The sequence below is a fragment of the Neltuma alba genome, unplaced genomic scaffold (genome assembly GCF_004799145.2).
Source record: "Neltuma alba isolate B1F8T4 unplaced genomic scaffold, ASM479914v2 tig00002911_pilon, whole genome shotgun sequence".
In the NCBI taxonomy this organism is placed as follows: domain Eukaryota; kingdom Viridiplantae; phylum Streptophyta; class Magnoliopsida; order Fabales; family Fabaceae; genus Neltuma; species Neltuma alba.
In genome coordinates this window covers 1-20,143 of record NW_021633069.1, presented here as the reverse complement: position 1 = coordinate 20,143, position 20,143 = coordinate 1, and the positions used below count along the sequence as shown (strand labels likewise).

The 20,143-nt window shown below is 32.5% G+C and overlaps 1 protein-coding gene and 2 pseudogenes across 1 annotated transcript in view; 2 read left to right on the top strand and 1 right to left on the bottom strand.

Moving 5' to 3' along the window:
- The window catches only part of LOC114739808 (WAT1-related protein At3g28050-like), a 36,686-nt gene extending 20,564 nt beyond the window's left edge, over positions 1–16,122 (top strand). Inside the window, exon 8 of the transcript XR_003739640.1 lies at positions 15,990–16,122. The gene's annotated coding sequence lies outside the window, so the exon portion shown is untranslated. The remainder of the gene's footprint in view (positions 1–15,989) is intronic.
- LOC114739809 (WAT1-related protein At3g28050-like) lies at positions 10,378–16,110 on the top strand (annotated as a pseudogene).
- A 1,844-nt stretch (positions 16,123–17,966) lies between the features above and the next one.
- LOC114739807 (serine/threonine-protein phosphatase PP2A-5 catalytic subunit-like) lies at positions 17,967–19,946 on the bottom strand (annotated as a pseudogene).
- Between the last annotated feature and the right edge of the window lie 197 nt (positions 19,947–20,143).

Genomic DNA, 20,143 nt, shown 5'->3' with positions numbered 1-20,143 from the left:
AGAGAGGGGAGGATAGGACATAGAAGTAAGGAAGAATTATAATCAAGCCTCATAGAAGAGAAACAATTACTAAAATGTTCCAATAACAATCTGAACCGCCTATAATAACAAGTTTTATAGTAAAAATAACAATTTCTAAAACTTATTTTTTAATTATTTTTTTATTTAGGATTTCATTGTAATTCTCGAGAAAATAATTTATCTTTTCATTTAAAAAAATTAATGTCAAAATTGAAGCTGATTTGACGTGAGAGAGAGAAGAATAATAAGGTAAACTTCGTTGCCTTAAAAGCGAGTTCTTAACAACTTCAAAATTGTTCCTTGTTTGAACGGTTTTAAGATATTTCAGTAAATATTTTTTACTTTATAGGGGTTTTTTTTTAACTCTTTGTAGCATGGGTAAATTCGCCCAGCCTTCCATCTGGGATGAACAATTTTCCTCCATAAAGACCATTGTGTTTATGGGATTTAAAAGTATTTTTAAATTAAAGCATTGTTGGTATGATCATTCTCCTCTTTAGAAGAAGGTTGTTCCAATGGCAACGATGAAGTACTATTCTATTTGGAATGAAGAAAATACAAGGAAAGGGAGAGGAGGAAAATTTTTAATAGATTTAATTTTAAAAAATTAAGAAAGTAAGGTTAAAAGTTTTTACCTTACATCTTATTTTTATTAAAATTTTATAAATGCATTTCTCTAATTTTATAAATTCAACCTATTAAAATTTTTTCAGTTCTCCTCTCCACTTTACTTGTACCAAACACACGTACGGGTAAAAGAAGAAAGCATGCGTAAGTGCCATTATGGCGCCAATAGCTTTACAATCAATTAGTGGAACTCATGGCTTTGCAGCTGGGGGAAAAAGTCTCCACCTAGTTCATTGATTAGGACACAAAATTAAAGATCGAAATCATAACCTTTTTGGAAGAAGATCCTCTCCTTTTCCTCTTTCTTACCAGTAGCTCATCTCCATCCTTCATATTTAATATTTTATAAGATTATTATGATAATATTTTATAAATTAAATTTTTCATCTTCATTGTACTGCAATAATGAATTGTGTAAATCATACTTCAATAGCTCAAAATTTTGGTTGAACGAGGCTAACTAGTCCTTTTATACGGTAGACTTTTTAAAAAATAGTATTGACTACGAGATTCTCTTCATACACACTACTAAAAATTCAACCCCTGGTTATTTAATCATTCAAATTTATTTATTTATGTTCATGATAATAATTTTATAAAAATATTAAATTTGAACTATTTATTTTTCTAATCTAAGGATGGATATATGAAATTTTGACGAGAAAAAGAAGAAAGAACTAAAACCCAACAATTTTTATCTGATTCTTGCTTTTGGAAACCACCTCCCTAAGGAGTAAAGCCTCAGGACCCCATCTTTATTTTCATAGTTTGGCATATCTCTTTTACTACCCTGTTCTCTTGGGCTAGGGCTGAGCTGTTTCTTTCTTTTTCTTTGAACCTTATTTAATTTCAATTATGCTTTTGACTTTATCATTTCATTTTCATTTCTAATTTCTTTTACATTTCTGTTTATCACAGCTTCCAGAAGATTTCCACTTTGTTTAAAAAATTTGGCAGCATTAGCAGCTGAATTTATGATCAAACAAAAGGAATTCAATTTCAGCCCAACTTCTTTTAATATCTCTCTTCAAGACTTTCTCAAATTATACTAAGTCCGCTCCTAATTATAAGAACTAATTACCTAATTTGAGAAGATTAAAAAAATAAGTTAAGTTAGTTATTTGTAATAAATATGTGTTATCTTCCCTAAAATATCTTTATCAACTAAGTGTATTGGCTATAACTACCATTATTAAGAGGACTATTTTGAAAAAATGTATAAATATGAGAGACAAAGTAGATTAGAATCTTATATTTAGGACCAAAATAAAATTCAAACAAGGTCTTACATTAAGGACCAGAGGTAGTATTTCCATTTTAAAATAATTTATTTTTTTTTCAAAGAAAGAAACTTGTTTATGCATATCTTTTATTGAATATATCTTGTTTTTCTAATATTGCATTCTATTTCATATTTTCATACTACCTCCTATCCTAGAGGTGTTTAGATAAGATCAAAATCATGGTTTCAAAAGTGTTTTTACGGTATACGAAATAAATATGTGGAGAAATTTGCCTTGATTTGCGGAAAAGTGCTTCTCAAAAGTGATTATTGGGATATCCAAATACCCCCAAGATATAAGAGATAGTGTAAAATATATTAAGTTTTTATATTTAGAACCAGAGATAATATTAATTTTTAGAGCTGCTATTGAAAATTAGACTTTCAAGAGAAATTATATATCTTGTTTTTCTTTTGTTGCATTTGATTTTATATTTTCATATTAATTTTTAGAGTAAAATACTCTAACCACCCCTCAATTTTACCTTGATTACATAGGCGTGTCTTCTATTTTGAAAACCCATAGAAACCTCCCTTAAAATTAAAATACAAGTTACACTAACCTCCCTTGTATAACTGATATTTTATTTCTATCTGTCCAAACTATTAGTTAACCATTAATTTTAACTTTTTAAGCTCTTTTTTTTTACCAAAATACCCCTCTTTATCATAAGAATTAATTAAACACTTATATTCCTAAAAAAACTATCCAACCAAAAACTGCTTTTAATACATGAATTTTCAAAAATTTTAATATATTATAAAATTTACTAATTTTGAATTTATTGTAAAATTTTATAATTTTAATTTTTCATCATATTTTAAATTTCTTTATTTTTTTTAAATGGTTAAAAATATATATCAAGCACATATTTTTACTCACTATATAGTATAAACTATGTAAGTTTGATAGATTGTGTAAGTCATTTGAATCTATAATTTAAAATTGTTAAACACATTTTTCTACAAACATTTATAAACACATTAAGTTTAGATTGAAAAAATTAAGCAAATAACTATTTGCAAAAATAAGAAAATAAAATAAGGAAAAATAAAATAAAATATAGTTTAATATAAATTTTGGGGATTGATTAGAATGGGGTAAAATAGTAAATAAAATTTATTTTCATATAAATTTTAATTAAAAATTATGTTTTTAGAATCTTTTGAGAATATTCTTAACGGTGTTAACATATTGGACTAAATTGTATATTTTCAAAATAGAGGGGAGGTTCGTATAATTAAGATATAACTGAAGGGTAATCAATATATTTTACTCTAATTTTTAAAGTTACTATGGAAAATTAAATTTTCAACGGCAATTTAAGTTATAATAAAAATTCAAACTTTCAGTGTGACTTTGAAATTGATTAGAGAAAGCCAACTTTTGATGGCGATATATTAGAATTATGGCTGAAAATCATTTCCAATAGTCTTTATTTTTTAAAAGGAAATGTTAATGGCACTTTAAGAGAAGAAACAAATATTACTGTAAAACAAAATAAATTCCAACCGCTTCGCTAGTATTACTTTTAATCATTAATATAAGAAGTATGTTTTTTAATATAAGAACTAAACAACTAATTTATAAATATTAAAAATACTAGCTAAGTTAGTTATTTGTAATAAATGAGTGTTATTTTTCTTCAAAATTGAAATACCTTTGTTAATAATATGTATTAGAATGAAAACATTTTAACATGTCCAATTACCATGTGAATTATTTTAGAAAAAATGAATATATATGTGAGATAAAGTAAATTGAGATCTTATATTTAGAACGGGAGGTAGTAGTTAACTACTACTCTTACTCCTTAATATAAGACTCAATTGATTAATTTAGAAATATTAAAAAAAAAAATAAATTATTTTTAAATATTTATATTTATTTTTTTAAAACAAATTTTCCGAACTTATAAATTGATGTATAATAATGTAATAATATATATATATATTTTTTTTTATACTAAGGAAAAGAAAAAACAATAATATACATTTGTGTTTCAAGAAGATTATGTAACATATACTATAATTAAGTCATTTACTCCTTTTGCTTCTAAATATAAGCATTAAATATTTGAATGAACTTGGTTTTTTTTTTTTTATAATCTTCAATTTGAATTTGTTTAATCATTTAATATATTTTTTTATTTTTACCCCGATTAATTATATTTGTTTCATAAAGAAGTGTATTTTAGACAAATAAATTGCATTTTTTAATATATTTATTTTTTAATCAATTTTAATTTAACTAACTTTTTGAATTACATAATGTAGTTATTTGATGCTCTTATTTTCAACAGGAGGAAGTATTTAACTCTTTTAATCTTTTCAAATTAGAAAGCCGAATCTTATATCAGACATGAGAAAAAATAATTTAGATAAATTAAAAAAATTAATTAAATCAGTTAGTTATAAGCCCATGACAAATGCGACATGTAAGTGTTTTTCCATATATGAGATTACTCTTATGAAATAGAACCAAAATGAAACCACAAAAGTAGAAAGATGAAGACAAGAGAATCAGAGAACTTTTTGTATTTCTTCACTTTTTTTACAACACAAATGACATGCCCTATTTATAGGCATAGTCTTACAAATAGGTTACAATTGTTCTTAAATGACAAATAGTGGATAATCAATCCCATGAATGTGAATGGAGGTGAGTTACAAGAGTGAATGGGTAGTGGAGGAGTAATGGGTAGTGGAGGAGTAATGGATGGTGGAGGTAGTGGAAGTTACTTGGAGAAGATGAAGAGGAAGGGGTAAATGGACATCCACACAATATTCATAACACTCCCCCTTGGATGTCCATTATACAAATATGTGCCTCGTTAAAAAACTTCAACTAGGAAAAACCCTATGGGATAAAAACCTAGAAGAAGAAAAAGAGTATACATTTATTGATATGTTATTCAGTGCTGCCTCATTAAAAACCTTACTAGGAAAAACCCAATGGGATAAAAACCATAGTCAAGGAAAAAAGAGTACAGCATGTGTTAACTCCCCCTCTTGGTAATATCAGTTGATATCTCTGAGTCTACGACATCCGATATCATGAACAAGCTTTTCAAATGTTGTACAAGGAAGTGACTTGGTGAATAAATCTGCTAGATTTTCATTGGAACGGATTTGTCGGACGCCGATTTCACCATCCTTTTGAAGATCATGAGTGAAGAAGAATTTTGGCGAAATATGTTTTGTTCTATCTCCTTTGATGTACCCTTCCTTTAGTTGAGCAATACATGCAGTATTATCTTCATATATAATTGTCGGGATCATTTTGCTGGAAGACAAGCCACAAATGGTTCGTATGTGATGTATTATCAATCTTAACCATACACATTCTCTACTTGCTTCATGTATTGCAAGAATTTCTGCATGATTAGATGATGTGGCTGATATGGTTTGTTTCATAGAACGCCATGAAATGGCTGTACCACTATATGTGAACAAATAGCCTGTTTGTGATCTATCGACATGTGGATCAGACAAGAATCTAGCATCTGCATAACCAATGAGGTTAGTTTTGGGTACATTTGAGTAGAACAACCCCATGTCCATAGTACCCCTGAGGTAACGAAGAACGTGCTTAACTCCATTCCAATGTCTTCGTGTTGGTGACGAGCTATACCTTGCTAATAGGTTAACAGCAAATGATATATCAGGTCGTGTGTGACTAGCAAGATACATGAGTGCACCAATTGCACTAAGGTATGGTACTTCTGGACCAAGTAGTTCTTCATCATTTTCTTGAGGTCTAAAAGGATCCTTATCTTTCTCCAAAGACCTTACAACCATCGGAGTACATAATGGATGTGATTTATCCATATAAAAACGCTTTAAGACCTTTCTTGTATAGGTTTCTTGATACAAAAAGATCCCATTTCTTGAATATTCAATTTGCAATCCAAGACAAAATTTTGTTCTTCCCAAGTCCTTCATTTCAAATTCTTTCTTTAAGCAACCCATAGCTTTTGCAAGCTCTTCAGGAGTTCCAATGATATTTATGTCATCAACATAAACCGCAATTATCGCAAACTCATTTCCAGATCTTTTCATAAAAATACATGGGCAAATTGGATCATTCTTGTATCCCTCATCTGACAGATATTTGCTTAAACGGTTATACCACATACGCCCTGATTGCTTCAATCCATACAAAGATTTATTTAACTTAATTGAGTATTGCTCTCGAGAACTTGAATTGTATGCTTCCGGCAACTTCAATCCTTCAGGGAGTTTCATATAAATATCATTGTCAAGTGAGCCGTATAAATAGGCTGTAACAACATCCATCAGACGCAAATCGAGTCCTTCTTTTACTGCCAGACTTATTAAATATCGGAAAGTAGTTGCATCCACCACTGGTGAGTATGTTTCTTCAAAATCGATACCAGGTCTTTGTGTAAATCCTTGGGCAACAAGGCGTGCCTTATGTCTTACAATTTCACCATTTTCATTTCTTTTTCTCACAAAAACCCATTTGTATCCGACTGGTTTTACATCTGCAGGTGTATGGACTACAGGTCCAAACACTTTTCGCTTTTCCAGTGAATTCAATTCAGCCTCAATTGCATCTTTCCATTTTGGCCAATCTTTTCTTTGTTTACATTCACTAATAGACTTTGGTTCATGATCCTCATCATCATTCATCACATCAAGCGCTATATTATATGCAAAAATATCATCAACATTGACTTCATTTCGATCCCATCGTATTCCATTCATAACATAATTTATTGAGATCTCATCATTTTCGCACATTTCAGGTAGTTGATTTTCTTTTGGAATTGAGACATTAGCATTATCTAATGACTCCTCTTGAATTGCAATTCTTTCTTGATTATCCTCGACTTGGCCATCTACATTTTTAGCTCCTTTTCTCTTTCGAGGATTTTTATCTTTGGAACCAATGGGCCTGCCACGCTTCATGCGTGCTTTAGATTCATTTACAATAGCAGGTTGTCCAACAGGGACATCAATTTTGATAGGAGCATTAGCAGCTGGAACATGTGATTTGGTCACTTTCTTTGGGTCAGTAAATGCGTCTGGCAACTGATTAGCTAACCTTTGTAAATGAATTATCTTTTGAACTTCTAGTTCACATTGTTTTGTACGAGGATCAAGTTGAGATAATGAAACTTCCTTCCAACTAATCTCTTTTTCCAACTGCTTCTTTTCTCCCCCTAATGTTGGAAATTTTGATTCATCAAAATGACAATCGGCAAATCGAGCCGTAAATAAATCTCCTGTTGATGGTTCTAGATATTTTATTATAGAAGGAGATTCATATCCAACATATATTCCCATCCTTCTTTGGGGACCCATCTTAGTACGTTGTGGTGGAGCAATAGGAACATATACTGTACTCCCAAAAATTCTTAGATGGGAGATATTAGGTTCCTGACCAAAAACCAATTGTAAAGGGGAGGACTTGAGATAACTTGTTGGCCTGATACGAATTAGTGTTGCTGCATGCAAAATTGCATGTCCCCAAGCATAATTTGGGAGATTTGATCTCATCAGTAATGGTCTTGCAATTAATTGTAGTCGTTTAATTAATGATTCTGCAAGTCCATTTTGTGTATGAACATGTGCTACAGGATGTTCAATATCAATTCCAAGAGACATACAATACTCATTGAAAGCTTGTGAAGTAAATTCACCAGCATTATCCAAACGTATTCTTTTGATTGGATAATCAGGAAAATGTGCTCTTAATCTAATTAGTTGAGCAAGCAACCTTGCAAATGCTAGGTTTCGAGAGGATAATAAGCAAACATGTGACCACCTTGTTGATGCATCAATTAAAACCATGAAATATCTAAATGGTCCACATGGTGGGTGTATCGGTCCACAAATATCCCCTTGTATACGTTCTAGAAATGTGAGAGACTCACTTTCTATTTTTGCTGGTGATGGTCGAATGATTAACTTTCCTTTAGAACATGCAGCACATGAGAAAACATGTGATTGTGGAATCTGTTGACTTTTCAGTGAATGTCCACATGAATTCTCAATTATTTTTCGCATCATAATAGTCCCGGGATGGCCTAACCGGTCATGCCAAATGTTAAATTTATTCTCACTTGTAAACTTCTGGTTTACAATAGCATGTGTTTCAATTGTGCTAATACGTGTGTAGTATAAGCCTGAAGAAAAGGCAGGTAATTTTTCTAGAATGCATTTCTTATCAGAAATTAAGTTTGTGATAACCAAGTATTCTTGATTTCCTTCATTTATTGTTTCAACATGATATCCATTTCTGCGGATATCCTTGAAGCTCAATAAATTTCTATTAGACTTGGTAGAGTAAAATGCATTATCAATATGTAATTTTGTTCCTTCAGGTAGTAATACATCAGCTCTTCCAGAGCCTTCAATCAGATTTATACTTCCAGATATAGTCTGAACATTGGCTTCTCGCATTACCAGAGAAGAGAAATATTTCTCATTTCTGAGTATTGTGTGAGTTGTTGCACTATCAACGAGACACAAATCTTCATTATTGATGTCAATAATGGTCATTCTTCATGAAAAAAAAACATAGGAAAAGATTAAAAAGAAAACATTATTAATAAAAGAAAATATAATTTTATCATGAATAAAAACTCATAATTATATTTATTTTGGGGGTAATAACCTTACAAGTACAGAATTTATTGTGGTAGGTGAAAGAGCACACTTATAAGCAAAACATGAAAATATGCTTAATTATAGAAACTCAATTACATCAAGATGACTCATTTTTTAACACTTCCATCACCAATTAAGTGATCAATTCTTCCATCAGGATCGGCAAAGAAATCAGCAACATCCAAGTGAGTAACATCCATGTTGCCATAATCAGAATCGCCTTCTTCTCCTACAAAATTTGTTTCCACCTTTGGCTCTTTGCCTTTATTTTTATTCTTATTCTTATTTTTCAGCGATTCTTGGTAGAGGTCAACCAAATGCTTTGGCGTACGACAGGTACGAGACCAATGACCCTTGCCACCACAACGATAACAAAGATTTTCAACATGATTATTATTTCCACTAGATTCTTTTTGGTGATGCTCATCATTATTTGCCCACTTCTGGTGGGAACGACCGCCTCCACGACCACGGCCACGTCCACGGCCACGCCCACGCCCGACCACGACCCCGTCCACGTCCACGACCATGGCCACGGGTTGATTCAGTTGCCACTACATTCGCTTCTGGGAATGGAGTGGAGCCAGTAGGACGGGATTCATGATTCCTCATTAAAAGCTCATTATTTTGCTCAGCCACAAGCAAGCAAGAAATTAATTCAGAATATTTTTTGAAACCTTTCTCACGGTATTGCTGCTGCAGGAGCACATTGGATGCATGAAATGTGGAAAATGTTTTTTCTAACATATCTTCATCAGTGATCTTTTCTCCACATAATTTCAGTTGAGAACTGATTCTAAACATTGCAGAATTATATTCGATCACAGATTTAAAGTCTTGTAAACGTAAATGCATCCAGTCATAACGAGCTTTAGGAAGGATTACAGTTTTCTGATGGTCATACCTTTCCTTTAAATTGTTCCAAAGAACAAGTGGATCTTTTACGGTCAAATATTCAATCTTGAGCCCCTCATGCAAATGGTGACGTAAAAAGATCATGGCTTTGGCTTTATCTTGGTTGGATGCTTGGTTGCCTTCCTTGATTGTGTCTCCTAGACCATTGGCATTTAGATGGATTTCCGCATCTAATATCCATGATAAATAATTCTTTCCAGTAATGTCAAGAGCCACAAACTCAAGTTTCGTGAGATTTGACATGATGATACTATCATATAAAAAGTTAAATGAAAATTAATATTAAGAGAATAGAATAGTTATGAAACAAATCAATGTGAATAAGAAAATGGAATAATTATAAAACAAACCATTATAGAAATGATATAGAAATTTACCTTCTAGTTGATTAGCCTTACTACAACACCTTCCGATTACAAGAGCGCTTCGTGCTGATAACGTCTTATGAAATAGAACCAAAATGAAACCACAAAAGTAGAAAGATGAAGACAAGAGAATGAGAGAACTTTTGTATTTCTTCACTTCATTACAACACAAATGACATGCCCTATTTATAGGCATAGTCTTACAAATAGGTTACAATTGTTCTTAAATGACAAATAGTGGATAATCAATCCCATGAATGTGAATGGAGGTGAGTTACAAGAGTGAATGGGTAGTGGAGGAGTAATGGATGGTGGAGGTAGTGGAAGTTACTTGGAGAAGATGAAGAGGAAAGGGTAAATGGACATCCACACAATATTCATAACAATTACATCTTTATAACTAACATTATAAAATAATTTGCTACTTTGCCATTTTAGTACTTCGACATAATTCTCGCTATTAACCATCACCACTAACTAACCACATGGCGGTCCGCTAGCGCTACACGATATTGACGATGCACCGATTACTCGATGTCGCCATTTTTCGGTTCGCCTCGAAGCTGACAGCTTTTGCTTTCAGCAATCTGGAGATTTCAAAGATTCGTCTCCACCACAATAAATTCATCACGATGGAGCCATGCTAGTACTAAATGCGGGTCACCACAGCTACTGGATCGCTCACTATCAACAAGTATCAACAAAATTAATTTCTCTCTCTGTCTAGAAGACCAGAAGCTGAGAGAGCACAGTAAAAATGGCGAGTGTGGCGATAACAATGGCGATGGTGGCCGCACAGTTCTCGGACGTTGGCTTGAACACTCTGGTCAAGGCCGCCACTACCAATGGCATGAGCAAATTCGTGTTCATTGTGTATTCTAACGCCTTAGCCCTCTGTTTTCTTCTTCCCTCTACCTTCCTTTATCACAGGTTTCCATCAATTCCTTTTGACCTAACTTAAAGAAGCCTTGTGTGTGATTTCAAGTTGTTTTTTCTGATAAATTTGAGTCCTCATCATCTTCTTCACTGTCGAGTACCATCTTTTAGGTCATTTTACTGCTGTATTAGTTATCATTATTGTCGATTTTTGATAGCGTTAATTAGTAGAATATCTTCTCATTCAAAGTAAGAAAAGTTCTGGTGTATTTTGTACGAATGTTGAACATATATATCAAAGCCGATGCGCAGTTTAATTTCTTTCACAGCTTCAGCTTGAATAATTACTCTTTGCTTTTGTTGACTTAACTATTTTCACAGCATTATGTGGGATTTCAAGCTGTTTCTCTCTGGTTAATTTGAGTCCTATCGTCATCTTCTTCACTGTCGGCTATCATCTTTATTTGTTATCATTGCAGTCGTTTCTTAATTTCGTGAATTATATTGATAGAATTTCATCTTATGAAGGAAAGTGAGAAAAGTTCCGTTGTTTCTGCACGAATGTTGAGCGTGTATCAAATCCGATACGCAGTTAATTTTTTTTCTCTCGCAGCTTTGGCTCGAAATTACTCTGTGCTCTTTGTTGATTTAACGACTTTCACAGGAAGGTGGTTCCTCCCCCAGTCTCAAGGTCAATTATCGGTAGAATCTTCCTGTCTAGCGTGCTCAGGTATGGATTTTGTGAAAAATGTTTGTGGTCTGAAATGCTCTGAATCTGATAGGAGGTGTGGAATTTGATTGTTTGCGTTGTTTTGTTTGTTTGTTTGTTTGTTTGTTATGGTAGCTGTGCAGTGCAGACACTGATGTATAGTGGCATTCAATTAAGCTCTCCCACCTTGTCTTCGGCTATGTTGGATCTTGTTCCTGCTTTCACTTTCATCCTTGCCATCGTTTCCAGGTCGGTCTTCTTCTTCTTCAGTCTTCATCCTCTGCCTTATGCTGTGTCTTTTGAAAAATTGAATCATCTATATTTATTTATGTAATAAATAATAAAACATACAAATATGTGTTTGAGATCCTTGTCCAATTTCCAGACCCCCTAATCTTTATATTTTAATATTATTTCACTTAAAATATCCTAATGATTAATTATTGAGATTAGATATTAAGAAAATTATGTAATTAATAAAAAGTATATATAAAAATTTATATTTTTAGAATATCATAAAGGGTAAAGTAGATGCTATGCTACTCTATTCTATCATAAAATATAAACAATTTTTTAATGAGTATAAATTAGTTAAAATAATATAAAATGAAGTTAGTAATTCTTTTCAACATATTTTCTTAAAGGTTTATGTCATTACTTTTACTTTTGGGAGCGGCAATTGGCACAAACGACTTTTACAGTCCTGTTGGTGCCGATCTTTGAAATTCTGTCCTGATTAGTAATCAGCATACAGTACAAAGCGAGGAAATTATTTATTGAGAAAATATAAAAACAATAACTGTTGAATTTTAAAATTTTAAATTAGTATTAGTCACCACACTAATAAAGAAAATGACTATACTCGAAAAGCAAATAACAACAGACTTTTATAGTAATTCTTGATTTGAGATCTTAAAATTCAACAGTTATTTTTTAAAGATTTTTCCTTATTTGTACATATAATGAAGAAACAATAAAGTAAAAATAATCATTGAAGTAATAAACAAACTCGATTGGAAATGAATTAACTAGTTAATTACAAGATGAGTTTACAAATGTCTCATCAAGTAGCCTGATGAATTTTTCACTGTTTTACGCAACTAAAAAAATGCGACAAATTTATACAAAAATGTTTATTACTTCATACTGTTTTTGTTATCTTTAATGCCGAATACATTATGCATATGCTACTGTACAAAAATGTGCCGCCAGTTGATAATTGAGCACAGCTGCTCCCCACCTTCAATTTTTTCCTTGTGGTATTTGGACTGGGACGTGGACATTGCTGCAATTGATTGGAGCCACGCCTTCAGTACCCAGGACTGTCTAAAATTATTGTTTTATATGTGACAAAGAGAGTGGGGCCGAGTGATTAATTTGGATGGGAAAAGTTAAATTATATGTAACGTAAGAAAAAGGGTAAAATAGAAAATATATTTATCATTGAGGAATTAACCGGCAAATGATTCACAGGAATATAGTGCAACTTAACTTTTATATATATATATATATATATATATATATAAAATTCACCTTATCTCGTGCAATATCTTCTCTTTGTGCAGCGGAACCTTGTAACCAATCCATCTTTCCAGTGTATAAGTCATCTATCTTATGTGTACAAATTAGTCCTTTACATCTAAGTATCACCTTCGGCTCTTAATATAACATTTTTTTAATTTTTATTTTAGTTTTAAATATAATATTTCAATTTACTTTGTCTCTCATATCCATTCATCTTTTTCAAGATAATCCTTCTAATAATAATAGTTCTAGGCAATAAACTTAATTAGCAAGGATATTTTAGAAAAGAAAATACATATTTATTATAAATAACTAATTTAACTTATTTTTTTAATTTTACTCAAATTAATCAACTAACTCTTATATTTAGAACCAGAGGTAGTAATATTTTGTGCAAATCATCTTATCTTCATGTAACTTAATTTCTCTTGCGTGTAACTTATTTTTTTTTATGCAAATCCATCATCTCAGGCACTATTTGTCAATTAAAAGATTTATCCCCAATTTTTTTTAAAAAAAACGATCATGTATAAACTATAATGTTTAATTATTCTGTTGATATTTTCAAATTTTTATTTAATTTCACTCTTTCAAAGCGCTTCGCAAATTTCTGATTTTAAAAAAATTCACATCCATTTTTTTTTGGGGGGTAAAATCACGTCCTTTAATTTTCATTTCTCTCTCTTTTGTGAACCGGATTGGATGCTCGTGAGTAACCCAACCTTATCTCATCCGGACTGGCCATATATAATTTGAATGGACCAAATTTAACTTTTGTAAATTTTTATTTTTTTAAATAATTATTTTAGTAGATATAGAATATAAAATTTTAAAAAAAATTTAACCATCACTTTATTAAAAAAAATGATTTTATTTATTTAAAATAATTAATTAAAAACATCCTATGTAGAGCGTTTAGATCAGATGTAAACGGTCATAAGCACTCAAACAGATTGCATCTTTTACTCTCTTTTTTGTTTTGGATTTGGCCAATTGCCTTCACTGTCTTCGCAAGTGCCACTTCAAGTAGTCTAGATGTCACTCTTTTTTTTTTTTTTTGGGCCGCATTTAGATGTCACTCTTAATCTGGAACTTTGATGGACTCACGGGACTCACGAAACTAGATTTGCGTTATATTCACCGGCAGAAGACCGGACTGAAAAATCAGTGAACTCTGTTGTGTAATTTCAGGATGGAAAATCTGGATTTGAAATTACGAAGCAGTCAAGCGAAAGCTATTGGAACAGTGGTGTCAATCACAGGAGCATTAATTGTGACCTTATACAAGGGTCTTCCAGTTACTCCTCAGCCCCTACCAGAGAAGCCACTGAGTCGGGTTTCGCTCTCGTCACAGCCTTCGAATTGGCTGTTGGGAGGCTTTCTCCTTTCAATTGCCAGCTTTTGTATCTCTCTCTTAATTGTTATCCAGGTATTCAAACTTATTCCATCATCGAAAAGTACTCCTCCATCTTTAAAAATTCTTAAAAGGTTAGATGAATTATTCTTAAAGCTTTTGTCTCTCTGTTACTTTGCTCTCTTTGTCATTACTAAAAACAATCGAATTGAGTGCAAAGTCAAAGGAACTCAATATTTTTTAAATAAGATTTTCAGTTAGAATCTTATGATCAATGGAAAAATTATACCAAGTTACTTTTTCAAGGACTTGATAATAATTAAATACGAATTATTTTATACAACCAATACTAAATACTCTCTCCATCCGTTATTCTAAACAATAACCATCATCCTCTTTTTGTTCCTAAATATAAGCAACTACAAGTTGTTTTAAATTTTTGTAACAAACTTCCTATTTTATCCATATTAAGGACTTATTTTAATAATTGATATATTTAATTTTTTGTTTCTTAAAACATCATTTTCAAAATAATTAAATGTTCTGAAAATTATATTTTAATATGATCTCTCTTCATCACATATTCTTTTTCTTTCATAATTCTCTTTATTTTAATAACTTTTTATTCTTTTTTTTATACTCTCTCTCATCAATAAAGGTATTTTGGAGGAAAAAAAACTTTTAATTTCTATACATTTATTATTTTTAATTAATTTTAACTAAATTTTTTATTTATGTTATTTAATTCAAGGTTGTTTAAAAAAAAGGACCGAGGAGTAGTTGTTATGAGATATATACTAAATGGAAGTACCAGATCTAATAAAAGCTCAATCTAGATATTTGAGTTTGTCTTTGTTGGCTGAAACTATAATTTTGTTTTCTTTCCTTTGAACAACTTTCCATCTTCAAATATATGGGCAGGTTTGGGTTCTAAAGGACTATCCCTCAGAGTTCATGGTCACAACCATTTGTTGCAGTTTTGTGGTAGTTCTTTCTGCCATCGTAGCTCTCATTGCAGAGGGAGCTTCTGAAGCTTGGATACTCAGGCCTGATATGGAATTGGTAGCCATATTTTATTCAGTAAGTACAAACTGCAGAAGAAATAAAGCAAGCTACTTGATGCCGGTGCAAAAGTAACGCTCACTGGTATGTATAAATATAGTTCATTATAGTGATGATGTGGATCATTATTTGCAGGCAATATTTCAGGTATCAATCCGAAGTGTTGTGCTTGCATGGGCTAGTCGAAAGAAGGGGCCAATTATGTGGCTATGTTCAACCCTTTAGGGATGGTCATTGCAATTGGCATGGGAGTCATATTCTGAGGGAGACTCTTTATCTGGGAAGGTACACAAACAAAATCTAAGTTGTGGGGAATTTATGGAACTGTGAGCATAAATGGTGAAGTAGGGGGATTTAATATCTAAAAACGTGGAGTTTGATTTGTTAATGCAGCATGATAGGAGCAGGTATAATAGGAATTGGGTTTTACTCAGTGATGTGGGGTCTGGCTCAAGAGGAAAAGATGGTGAATGAGAAGCACAAGATTCAGAAGAAGAATATGCCATCTTCTACAACCCCTTTGCTACAGAATAAAAGCTTGGATGTGTAGAGAAACTAGGACTCTGTTTTTCTAAGCAGTAACTGTCATGATATACCAGGATGGAGACAAGCCAGGTAGGATCACAACTCACAAGGATGGCAACAATACTAAGGGTAAATTAGGCTTTCCACTTGTAACACATTTGTAAATTATGTAACTCTCTTTTTATTACTATTTTGAAAATTTTACATACTATGTAAAATGAAATAATATAAAAATATGCTCCTACCTCCTCTCTTTAATATAAGAGCTTGTTTGGTTTTCATTTTGGTTCTAAATATAACTTTAACGTACTTTGCCTCTTATATTTGTCTTTTTTTTTAAGGTAATCTTTGTAATAGTTGCACATATTAAATATTTCATCAAATGACATTTGATTAGCAATAGTACTCGACAAAAGACAATATCTATTTATTACAAAGAACCAATATTACTAATTTTCTTTATTTACTCAAATTAGTTAACTAACTCTTATATTAAGGATCGGAGGTAGAACATTTAATAATGGTTATATAAATAATGGAAATTTTATATTATTAACTAAGAGAAATTAATTTGGGTCAAAATTATTTTATTGAAGGATAGCAAAATTGTTCCAGTTTATAAATAATATGGTCCTTTTACTTATTTATTTATTTGTAGATAATACCTCCGGTCCTAATTATAAGAGCCAGTTGACTAATTTGAAGAGATTAAGAAAGTAAGTTGAGTTAGTTATTTGTCCTAAATAGGTATTGTGTTTCTTAAAATATCCTTGCTAATCAAATGTATTGGCAAGAACTACCATTGTTAGAAGGACTATTTTGAAAAAAATATATAAATATGAGAGACAAAGTAGATTGGGGTCTTATATTTAGAACCAAAATAAAAGTCAAATAAGGTCTTATATTAAAGACTGGAGGTAATAGATTATACTCACATCATCTTAATTTGATTCAAGTTTTTTAGTTTGATCCTTATAAGTTAAAAGTTTATAATTAGACTCTTATAATTCATAAATTTCTTGTATTAAATTCAGAGTATATCTATTTTTATTTTGTCTATCCCTTCTGGTCTTTGCCTATTCGAACTTCTATTTTGCCGTCGGCATAGTGCATGCTAGCCAGTAGGCCATAAGTCTTCAACGCAGTCTTTGTCAATTTTTTTTTGGACTAAAACATAAATATCCTCCTATTGAAAACAATTCTATTCAAGATATTATCGAACACTAAATATAAATACCTCTCTCAATGAGAATTCGAACTTTAATTCGTTACGTTATAAGACTAACCTTTTCTGTTAGTTAGACCCAACCCCTATTGGTAGTTTTTGTCAATTTTTAAATACACATAACAACGACGGATGTAATCAACTCAAGACTCGAGAGGTCGTTTCGTCCCTTCGGGCCAACCAAAAAGGTCCCACTCTCCAACATGGTCGACCAATGAGGCATTTATGTCTCCACTCTCAAACAGAACTCACACGGAAATGCTAGCTGCTTGGCTTCACAAAGCTTTTCCAAGCAAAACCAAATCATTTTCATAGACTTTTCCCCCTTTCAATTTACATAAAATTATACCTTAATCTTCATACCCCAAAGTCATTTAAATTAATTTTTATCTTTAAGATGATAAACATTGCCGACTGGTGATAAGAAAACTGAACCTGCCTCTCAAGTCAAGTAACCACCAAAGATATGACATGACCAACTCACCGCACAAATTTGGGAATACTGAGAATGGTGAGGATCATCGTTTTCTAGTTTCTTTCCAATTAAACAAAACAAACAGGAAAAAAAATACAAAAAAACCCCACGAGTATGGCTCCAATAAACCATTCGATAATAATGTAAATGAATACCTGCACTTCGTTTTTAAGGAGTTGGGACAACCATTTAGTCTCAAATGGACATGACTGCCAGGTCACAAAAAATTGGCTCTACCCTGAGATTGAAAAAAATATATATATAAAATTTCAGAACCAGTTTATACCATGTTAAGGCTGCTTCCTCCTCTCAAAAAATATATACAAACCAACTGGTGGCTTCTGCCAGTTCTCCTATGGGTTTTCTTTTTCTTGCGCAGACAAGACAGTAGCAGCAGCAGCAACAGACGATGATGACAAACTCCAGAAGAAAGAATTATGAAGAAGATAAACTCTAAAAGACACATCTATAATCGCAGCAGGAAAAAAAGTGACAACAAGTGTCTGGGAAACATAAGAAATTACAAAAAATAATCTGGAGTCTTGCGTGTAGTGTCAGGCTCGACCTGCCGGGGAGCTGGATCAAACTGCAGAGAAAATTCTGATCCATGTTCTCTCCTATTTCAGTATCGCAGCCATATTCCCACACCGGTAACAGTAATTCGGAGCGCTGAATACAGTCACGACATTCTTCTCCTAAACAAGTCATAAGATATGTCAATATCTTGAATGGATAAGGTTAAAAATGTAACTATACAGATTCCTAAATTGAAGGTCAGGCGGGCACCTGGCACCAATTATATCCTTCCATGACAAGCTGGTGAGCTCTAGAAATTAAGGAGAGGCCATTCGTGTGGTTAAAATGCGAAGCTATGTCCTGTCCAAATGTATATCCTGCACCACGGGGAGATATGCCCCATCCACAACGGTCATCTGGATCAGACCACAGGAGATCGCACATGGGTCCCTCATGCGGAACCTGCAATGCAGAAGTACAATTGATCAGGCAACCATAGCGCAAGAGTCGCTATTTATCCAATTAATTAAACTCATCCGTAAAGGTTTAAGTAAGAAAAAAGGCCAACAAGAGACATTCCGCCAATGGCTAAAAGATGAGACAGCCTAAATTCTTCCTACTGCGCCAGGCAAGGCAGACATATGACAACCGACAACTAAAAAGTATGGAATTAATCCAAGTGGAAGGAGAAATGGATCATTGTGGTGAACCCTAGAAAGCATTTTAAAAAGCCCAATAAAAAGGTAAATTATAATTTATGGCCTGGAAGGGTCAATAAAAAAGTTATTTTGTCCAAAAGGGTCGTTCAACATCCTTGTGGATTTGCTCCCTACCAATTGTTACAGCAATGAAATTTTTCTTTGTTGAATCTTAGGAGTCAAGGGGAATGCTTCGATTTCAAAACCAATAATAGACCTAAAGATCATAAAATCAGCCAATGCACAACTGAAACATACTTTTATGGTTCACCGTTTTAACATTCAATAATATGTTTCCAGCCAAATCATCTCCAAGAACCATATAGAAAAGGACACACACACACACACACACACACACATTCCGTTTGCCCAACTACTACATATTGACATAAAAATACTCTCAATACCAAGCATATCATTAGACTGTACAGCATTCATACAAGCCATTTAGCAACTCACATACCTCCTGAATGCGATCCAGGGACCGAATATTATCTAGTGTATCCAAAGAAGGTGAAAGGCCTCCATGCAAACAGAAAATCTGAAATAATCAAGGAAGTTAGACAATTGAGTGAAAATAGCAGGACAAAAATTCTGTGCAACATTTTTAACTCAGACCTGACTCTCAATAAGGGCAGTCAGAGGCAAATAATCAAATAAGTCCGTGAAGTATTTCCAGACATTGGCATTTCCATATTTTCTCAAGCATTCATCATAAAAGCCATACCTGAAAGCAGAACGCCAAAGGTAAAAATTAAATTGTGAAGTCAACAATTAGCATCATACTTTTTGTTTAAAATTTTTTCCTTTCATGTTTTCGTGGTATTAATTAATTTGAGAATTACCGAATGCAAAGAAAACATTCTTACACTTGCGTAATTGACGGCTCTCATGATTTCCCCTAAGAATTGTGATTCTGTCTCTGTAGCGAACTTTTAAGGCCACCAAAAGTGTACAGTCTCCACAGAATAGTAGCCACGATCTGGTTTAATTCAGCCATGATGATGAGAAATTGGTCCCACATTTCATAGATGTTATGACTACGATTTGGAAACCATTACAAGAAGTGACAAGAAAAGATGCGTAAGCATCTTCATCACAAAGGTTGCAGTTTTTTATCCTGAACACTAAATCTAGATCAGAGACAGATAAAGTCAGAGAATTTTCAGTTAGACACTGTTTCTAAGGAACATCACTGAGACACTACTTTTGGATATGGCAATTCAAACGAATGAACCCAGGCATGCTTCCACTGTCAATTGTCAAAGGACTAGCTCTTCCATATTACAGAGCCTCCGTGCTAATTGCGTCCAACAAAAGTCCTAAAAAA